The sequence below is a fragment of the Nicotiana sylvestris genome, chromosome 5, assembly GCF_000393655.2.
Source record: "Nicotiana sylvestris chromosome 5, ASM39365v2, whole genome shotgun sequence".
NCBI lineage: Eukaryota > Viridiplantae > Streptophyta > Magnoliopsida > Solanales > Solanaceae > Nicotiana > Nicotiana sylvestris.
The window spans coordinates 171,180,577-171,189,556 of NC_091061.1; positions in this window are offsets into that span (position 1 = coordinate 171,180,577).

Sequence of the window (8,980 nt, forward strand, 5' to 3'; positions counted from 1 at the left end):
TTGGGTCATCACAATGTCGAAGCTTCCAATGAATTACCGAGAGTTGCATTTGAATTTGCAAAAACATGTGTTTGTTTAATTCTCACACAAAGACACACACACATATATATATGTATGTATATGTATATATATATATATATATATGTATATGTATATATATTCATGTTTTGCTAGACCAATTGACTCTATGATTCTCGTGACTGATCATATATTGTCATATTTACTGTACAATCTCTTGCGTAGAACCCTAAGATATTTTCTATTTTTGGTAGGCGCGCGAACTCGTGCAAATGTCAAACTATTAAATCTCGACCATTTGAATTGAAAGCAAAAGCCTTCAGTTATATAACCTTTATATATGCAAACTTTCTATATATTTTTCTTGCAATTTTAATCTAAGTCGTTGAGTGTAAGAGATGACGTTATATCCATTACGTATATCCGTTCGCACGCAGTAGAACGTGAATGCTCTTTAGCATTAATGCATTCATATTTTCTTTCACTCCGATCTTTAGTTTCAGAATATTTATGTAGCAGGGAGCTAGAATTTTGATTTCTGGGTTCTGAATTCTACAAAATGTAGCTTATTGGATTTTGATAAATTTTTAATACATATATATTAGTTGAATTTTTAACATAAATACAAGATCCGAGTCAAAGCTACTGATTGGATTCATATTCTGTCATCGTGCATGTAGCCTGTAGTCATGCAAAGTTAATGAATACGTGAAGGTACTTGTACTTAGAATATACTAAGACACTTCTTTAATGTTTTTCCAGATTCAACTAATTGAACTTTGGCTAGTTAATGTTTGTTGAAGAAATTAGTACTACAACTAATATTTTTGGTGCAATATACTATATATTTAAATATTAGACAAAAAATAATTTATTCCAATTTAAATTCAACTATTGGTGCAATTGATAACTAATAAGTGAAAGTATGTAACAATTTTGAATTTTTTTTAAAAAAATTAGAAAGATATTTTAGATGCCATATTGCAACAAGGACGCCTTCGTTACGAGATTGATCATCACGTGAAATTTGAATTCTTGTTCAAACGTTTTTCTTCTCTTCACGATTACCTTTCTTGGCTTTGAAACTTTTTCTAGCTAATTAATTCAAGAGTCAATTCAACATCCTAATTAAGTAGTATTTCAACTTTACCTTCTTCGTCACCTATAAATGTCCTTTCTAAATGAAATTGTTGCATAAAACAACTCAACAAAGTCTCATCTCTCTCCAAAACCTAGTGTGCTCGTTTTTCATCGCAATTCGATCTATAGATTTAATCATTACCAAGAAGTTAATTCATTCAGAATTCAATTAATTGCTTTTATAGAGAAGGCGGAATGTCCTTGGCTCAGTGTTATAGTATCCATTTTTTCCGTCCTCAAGTGTCATATCACTTAAGTTGCACAAAGAGCAACAAAAGAAATGTCGATTTCAATTGAAGCATTGGCCATGATTGGAGCTGATTATATTAAAGACGGGATAAGCATGGAAGAATTTGAACAACATGAAGCAGAGGTTCCTTCTTATATGTTAGCTGACGAAGAAGAAAATGACGGTGAAATTTTCTTCTCAAGGAAGATAAATATGCCTAAAAAAGGTTCATATGAATATTCTTTTTGTTCTCAAGAATGTAGCAAGTTTTGTGAGACTAGGAAGAGTCATTGTATAGGATTTAATTTTTGTAATTTGATAGTGTAATTTTGTTTTTACACTATTAGTGTAATTTAATTTATTATAGTAAGCTTTCATTTAATTTTCCAGGTTGTCATATCCTAGTTGATATGAAGAGTTACTTATTATTGCAAATAATATTATCTGATGGCGTAAAAAATAAATTCATCAGAATTTAAAATTGTATAATTAATGTTCTTTTTGTAACTATTCCTTTTAGAAATAGGATCATAGCTATATTCAAGTCGATGAGCCACGTTTTATATCATGGACGTCGGACTAATTGAATTATTTTTTTGCTAAGAATAGAATACTTTATATTAAAAGCATAATGAGTTTAGTTATTACATAACATAGGTAGATCGCATAGTGATTGTCCTCAATTTGTCTTTATTGAAAGCATATAAAGCAAAGTCCGGAGGGGTTTTCCAAAATATTGTATTGTCTCCCTCTGTTGTTGATGGTTGCTCGGAACGTCCACACTTTGCTAGAGTGTCAGCCAGTGGCAAAGAGCGGGAAAAATACACTGTATAGGTAGGTAAAAAATAAATTATAGTATGTGTATATACTATGTATTGACTCCCCTTAATTTCCTGATATGTTTACTTTTATATATTTTGATATCTCTTAAAATAAATTGTGAACCTTTGTATATGAAGCTGTATATATCTAAAATATTAAGGCCGGTTAATTTCATGTGTCGATATTAAAAGGTATTTGGTAGTCCAAGGCACTCCTCTATATATCATTTATCACATTTAGGGCTTGTTTTGGAGACAAACAGAGGTATTATAACACCTAAAATATTCTGAAAAGGCACTTTCAAGTTCCTAACAGTTAGTGGCGGAGGCATGATTTTTATTAAATCGGTTCAAAAAACAAAAAAATGAGAAACATAAGAAAGATTTTATATCCCCTTGACCACCAGGCTATGCTTTTGGGCCGTGTGAAGGAGAATCAAAATATAGCATATATAGGTAAAAAAAAGAAAATTATCTTATATGCAGTGTAATTTAAACTTGCTTTTGCTTCTATTTTAATCATTAATTATATACCAACATGTGACAGTTTCCTCAATTATTTTGTTTCTCACTCGGTTTTCGGAACCTGCTTTGGGTTTTGATTAATTCGGAATTGTCACGACCCGAAATCTAACTAGTCATGATGGCACCTAACTCATCCCTCTAGCTAAACCAACTCATTAAGTCCAATACAATATAACTTACTGAGGAAAAATAAATGATCTCTTATACACCTCCCCAGGACTGGTAGTACAAATCATGAGCTTCTAAGAATAGAGTTTACAAAGCTGATATGAAAAAAAATACATCATTTGTTTGACAAATATATAAACAGAGTTTAAAATTCTAAGGCTACCATGAATAAGAGGCAGCTACAACAGTGATGCCAGTACATTTTCTAAGTCAGCTCCCATCGAACACAGCAACGTCGACATCCGAAATCTGCACGCACTGTGCAGAAAGTGTAGTATGAGTACAACCGACCCCATGTAATCAATAAGTAACAAACCTAAACTTAGGTTGAAAGTAGTGACGAGCTTGTACCAAGGTCAGAGTCCACACCAATATCCAGTAACATCTCATAACAATATAATTAAAGCATCACAAGGAATAACTCAATAATAAAATGCTCAGCTCATTCACAGTTCCAAAAAAATATTTTCTTTTCGAGTATAAAAGTAAAACTCAATTCTTTTCACTTAAATTTTTCAAATGACATGAGGAAAGTACATCTCTATGCCTATATTTCAATGTGCATGCCAATGCAATGCAAAATAGTGACAAAACCATATGCATACTCTCAGAGTATTAATTCATTCAGTCCTCCCTGTCACTCAATCCTCTAAATCACTCAGTCCTCCCAGTCACTCATGCCTCACAGTCACTCAATCCTCCCAAGTCACTCGGCACTCGCACTCAGTAGGGTGCGCTCACTGGGGGTGTGCAGACTCCGGAGGGGCTCCTTCAGCCCAAGCGCTATAACAAGCCATCTCGTGGCATAAATCAATCAGGCCCTCGGCCTCACTCAGTCATAAATGATTAACAACATGCTGCGGCGTGCAGCCCGATCCCATAATCATTCTCACAATTAGGCCCTCGGCCTCACTCAGTCATCAATCTCTCCAGTCTCTCGGGCTTAAAATGTCATGAAAATCGGCCCAAAAATGATAATATAATGTATCAATAATAACAACTACGACTGAGATATTATATGAATAAATGAATATGACTGAGTATGAAATATCAATGAAATCAGTGAGATGACAGCAATAAACGACCATTATGGGTCCAAACAATATCGGCATAAAGCCTAAACATGATATCTAACATGATATACAGCTCAATTTACTTATCACATGATGAAAACACAGATATCAACAAGGTAGGACCACTACACAGTGTCCTGGAAACAACAAAGTCACCATTCACAGGGTGCACACCCACACGCTCGTCACCTAGCATATGCGTCACCTCAACATCAATCACATAACACATAATTCGGGGTTTCATATCCTCAGTACTAAGTTTAAAAGAGTTACTTATCTCAAACTGTGAAGTTCTTTACTCCGCTATGCCCTTGTCTAGTAAATCGGCCTCCGAACGCCTTGAATCTAGCCACAATTAATGTGATTCAGTCAATACAATTTATATAAATTAATTCCGTGTAAAAATATTAATTTTTCACAAAAATCCGAAATGTAACTAAAAATCGCCAGTGGGGCCCACATCTCGGAATCCGACGAAACTCACAACATCCGACAACCCATTCAACCGCGAGTCCAACCATACCAAAATTACTAAATTCCGATAACAACTCGGCCTCCAAATCTTCAAATCTTATTTTCAAATTCCAAGGTCCAATCCCTCAATTTACACCTCAAAAACATGTAATCTGGTCGGATTATTCGATGATAATTCAATATTATGGAGTAGAAATGATCACAAGTGACTTACCTCAAGATTTCCCATGATTTCTTGCTCAAAAATCGCCCCAGGTCGTGTTCTTTCGCCCAAAAATGTAAAAATGGGCTAAAAAACCCAGAACAGCATTAAAAACACGATTCTGGTCGCAGAAGGCCCAACTACCGTCGCTAAAAGTGTCCAATCTGGTCGCTAAAGGTGCGCACCAGATCCTATTGCACCAGCAGTCTTTAATTTCACTAAGAATGCTCTAACTCCATCATACGAACTCGGAATTCGACGATTCCTATTTCTATGAGTCACAAATAATAATACGAACATAGTCCTTCAATCGAACTCAATTTGGTGCTCATTTGCTTAGTGCGATACCCATTTCGCTTATTAAACAATTAACTCATGTTTCACGTCAAAAACCCAATCGCGACTTGACGAAATTAGACCATACTTTTCAGATCGCTCCTATAATTCATTATAAAAATTTTGGAAGTCTTGAAATCAAATTTTGATCTCTAAAACTAAAAATGGACCTTTGGATCATTACATGTTTATGTTCAAAATACCAATTTCTTCCAAAAACTCTTCCAAAACTCATCCGATCCACATAGGACCCCAACCAAATGTACTAACAAGTCACATAATATGACACAAACTTAGTCGATATCTCAAATTACATTGAACAATACTAAAACATGAATCACACCCCAATTCAAGCTTATTCAAAACTAACAAATTCCAATTTCTACATTCGATGCCGAAACCTATCAAATCATTCCGATTGACCTCAAATTTTGCACACAAGTCATAAATGACATAACGGAGTTGTTCAAATTTTCAGAATCGTATTTCGATCCCGATATCAAAAAGTCAACTCCCCGGTCAAACTTCCAAACTCAAATTTCCTATTTTCGTCATTTTAAGCCTAATTTAACTATAGACTTTCAAAAAGAATCCCGGTCATGCTCCTAAGTCTAAAATCACCATACGGAGCTATTGGAATCACTAAAAATCCATTCTGGGGTAATTTATATATATTTTACCATCCGGTCTATTTATTCAACTTAAGCTTCCAAAACATGGTTTGTTCTTTCAATTAAATTTTGAATCATCTGAAAACAAAACTTGACCACTCTCGCAAGTCATAATACACAAAACAATGTTACTTAAGACTTCAAATTGCTGAACGGGATGGAAATGCTAAAAAAACGACAGGTCGGGTCGTTACAGGAATCGCGCCGTGTAAAGTCCACTAAAGAAAAAGCACCCCTATGTACTGTACTATATTATTCTGCTTTCCTGGCATTTTTCTTCATTATTGGAGCTACGGGTTGCCGCTGCACGTCAAATTACTTGCAACTCAAAAGTTATATGTGCTTGTGTATATGATGACGATATATGCAGATTTCTTTAACTTTCAGTAATTCCTATTAATTAATTCATGTTTAAATAGACCCATTGATCTCGTGATTATAACTTGCCTTACAATGTTGAGTATATACAACTCTATGATATTTCCTTTTTTTGTACGACTTGTTCAAATATTAACTTTCTCTACCACAAGTTGTGGCAAAACCTTGACCGTTTGAATTGACCTTAGGCAAGACCTTTGATGATCTTCTGAAATGCAATGGACTGATTATATCAATGGTAAAAACTTACTTGGATCCGGTATTTGCACCAAATCATATTAATTTATCATAGCTAAGTGAATAATTAAGATCAAAATACATATTAATAATGAACTATGATTTAGTAATAATCATGTTAATTAAGATTGCATATATAACAAATTTTATATACTTTTTTCTATTTTGAGTAGTTTTTACTTAGTTTGTATATTGTACCTATGACTCTCCAGTGATACAACTCAATTACTCAATTAATGTGAGTAATTGAGTGCATGTAATGACGTTAAAAATCCATTACGTATGCAGTTGAACGTGAATTGTCTTTAGAATTAATGCATTCATATTTTGTTTGAGATATATCGTCACGAGAATTTCGAATTCTTATTCAAATACAGTCGTTCTTACCTTTTGGCATGGAAACCATTAATCCTTCTCTAAATTCAAAAGGTTGAAGGCGTCAATTCAACAATATTATTACAAGTGGTGAAAGAAAAAATTCCACATTCCAAGTAGTGTATATTTGAAAGGGAGCCTTGGCGTAACGGTCAAGTTGTCTCCGTATGATCTATAGATCATGGATTTGAGTCGTAGAATCAGCTACTAATACTTGCATCAGGGTAGACTGTCTACATAACAACCCTATGAGTGCAACCCTTCCTCGGACCCTGCGTGAACGCGAGATGCTTTGTACACCTAGCTCTCCTTTATTCTTAGTAGTGTATATTTCAACTTTTACTTTCTCCATCACCTATATATATGTCCTACCTCAATAAAATTATTGCATAAACAACTCAAACACATACTATTTTTGTCCTCTCAACTCAAACAAATTGTTGCATAAAGAGCAAAAGAACAAAAAATGTCGATTTCACTTGAAGCATTGGCCATGATTGGAGCTGATTATATTAAAGATGGAATAAGCATTGAAGAATTTGAACAACATGAAGCAGAAGTTCCTCCTTACTTGTTAGTTGATGAAGAAGAAGTTGATGAAGTTTTATTCTCAAGGAAGATAAATTTGCCTACAAAAAATTCATATGAATTTCCTTTTTGTTCTCAAGAGTTTGATAGATCACCAAAAATAGTTGGTGTTAGATAACAGTTGCAGTACGTTGACAGTCAGCATAAAACTAATCAAATTATATGTATATATATAAATCTTCACAACAAAGGGTACGAGTAGATACTGAAAATTCATGTACTTGATATAGCTAGCTTGAGATTTAATATAGTCAAATCAAATGTACATATCCAATCTTGATTTGGAGTTTTTTTTTCTTCATAAAATATTGATTTGGAGATTTTTTTTTTTTTTGGAGTTCAAATGCAAATTTTCCCTTTTAATATACAAGTATAGTCTGCTTAACCCGTTATATCTTATAGGACATTTTAAAAGATAAGAAGTTTTTCTCTACAACCAGAGGCGTATCCAGGATTTCACGAGAATGGGTGCACCCAGGGCGAAGTTATGTACGACGAACTAACCATCGTTCGCCGAAAAATTATACTATGTATAGGGGACAAGCACCCGAGGCGCCTGTTGCCACCCCAATACTTCAGGAGACCAGCACACGAAAATTTGGAGATCGCCTTGAATTCCTATTTTTTTGTCATAAAACGCCAAAAAACAAGGAATGGTCAATGTCGAAGCGATGACTAATATCCATAGGTCGTTTTTTATTTGCCCATAAAATTTTAGGAAATTCGAAGCCGGTCGCCTAGATTCATGCAGATGACATGGATTATAGCACAGAAAATTTGAAAATCGTCCTGAATTCCTAATTTTTGGCGCTAAAAGACCAAATATTGAGGAACGGTCATGCCGAAGCTATGACTATTGTTCATTAGATCATTTTTTAGGGGGCCCGCAAAAGTTTAGCTGATCCGGAGCCGGTCGCCCGGATTCATGCAGACGGCATGAACTATAACACATGAAAATTTGAAAATCGTCCGGAATTCCTGTTTTATAGTCCTAAAACGCCAAAAAATGAGGAATGGTCATGCCGAAACAATCACTATTGTTTATTAGGTCGTTTTAATGGCTTGCAAGAATTTTAGGCGATTTGGATCCAGTCACTGGATTCATGCAGATGGTGTAGGCTATAACACACGAAAATTTGGAAATCATGCTCAAATTCCTTTTTTTGGCCCTAAAACACGAAAAAGCGAGGAACGGTTATGTCGAAGCGGTGACTATTGTTCATTAAACCATTTTTACGGGCCCACACAATTTTAGGCGATTCGAAGCCGGTCGACCAGATTCATGCAGATGGCCTGGACTATAGCACACGAAAATTTAATTTGAAAATCATTCTGAATTCCTATTTTTTGATCCTAAAATACCCAAAACGAGAAACGATCATGGCATAACGATGACTATTGTTCATCAGATTATTTTTTATGGACCCGCAAAATTTTAGGTGATTCGGAGTCGGTCGTCCGGATTCATATAGATGGCGTGGACTATATCATACGAAATTTTAAAAATCGTCCTTCATTCCTGTTTTATCTCCCTAAAGTGCCAAAAATGAGGAACGATCAAGCCAAAGCGATGAATATTTTTCATTAGCTCATTTTTATGGTCCCATAAAATTATAGGCGATTTGGAATCGGTCGCCCGGATTCATACAGATGGCGTGGACTACAGCACATGGAAAATTTGAAAATCATCCTGAATTCCTATTTTTTGGTCTGAAAACGCCAAAAAATGAGGAACAGGCGTGCCG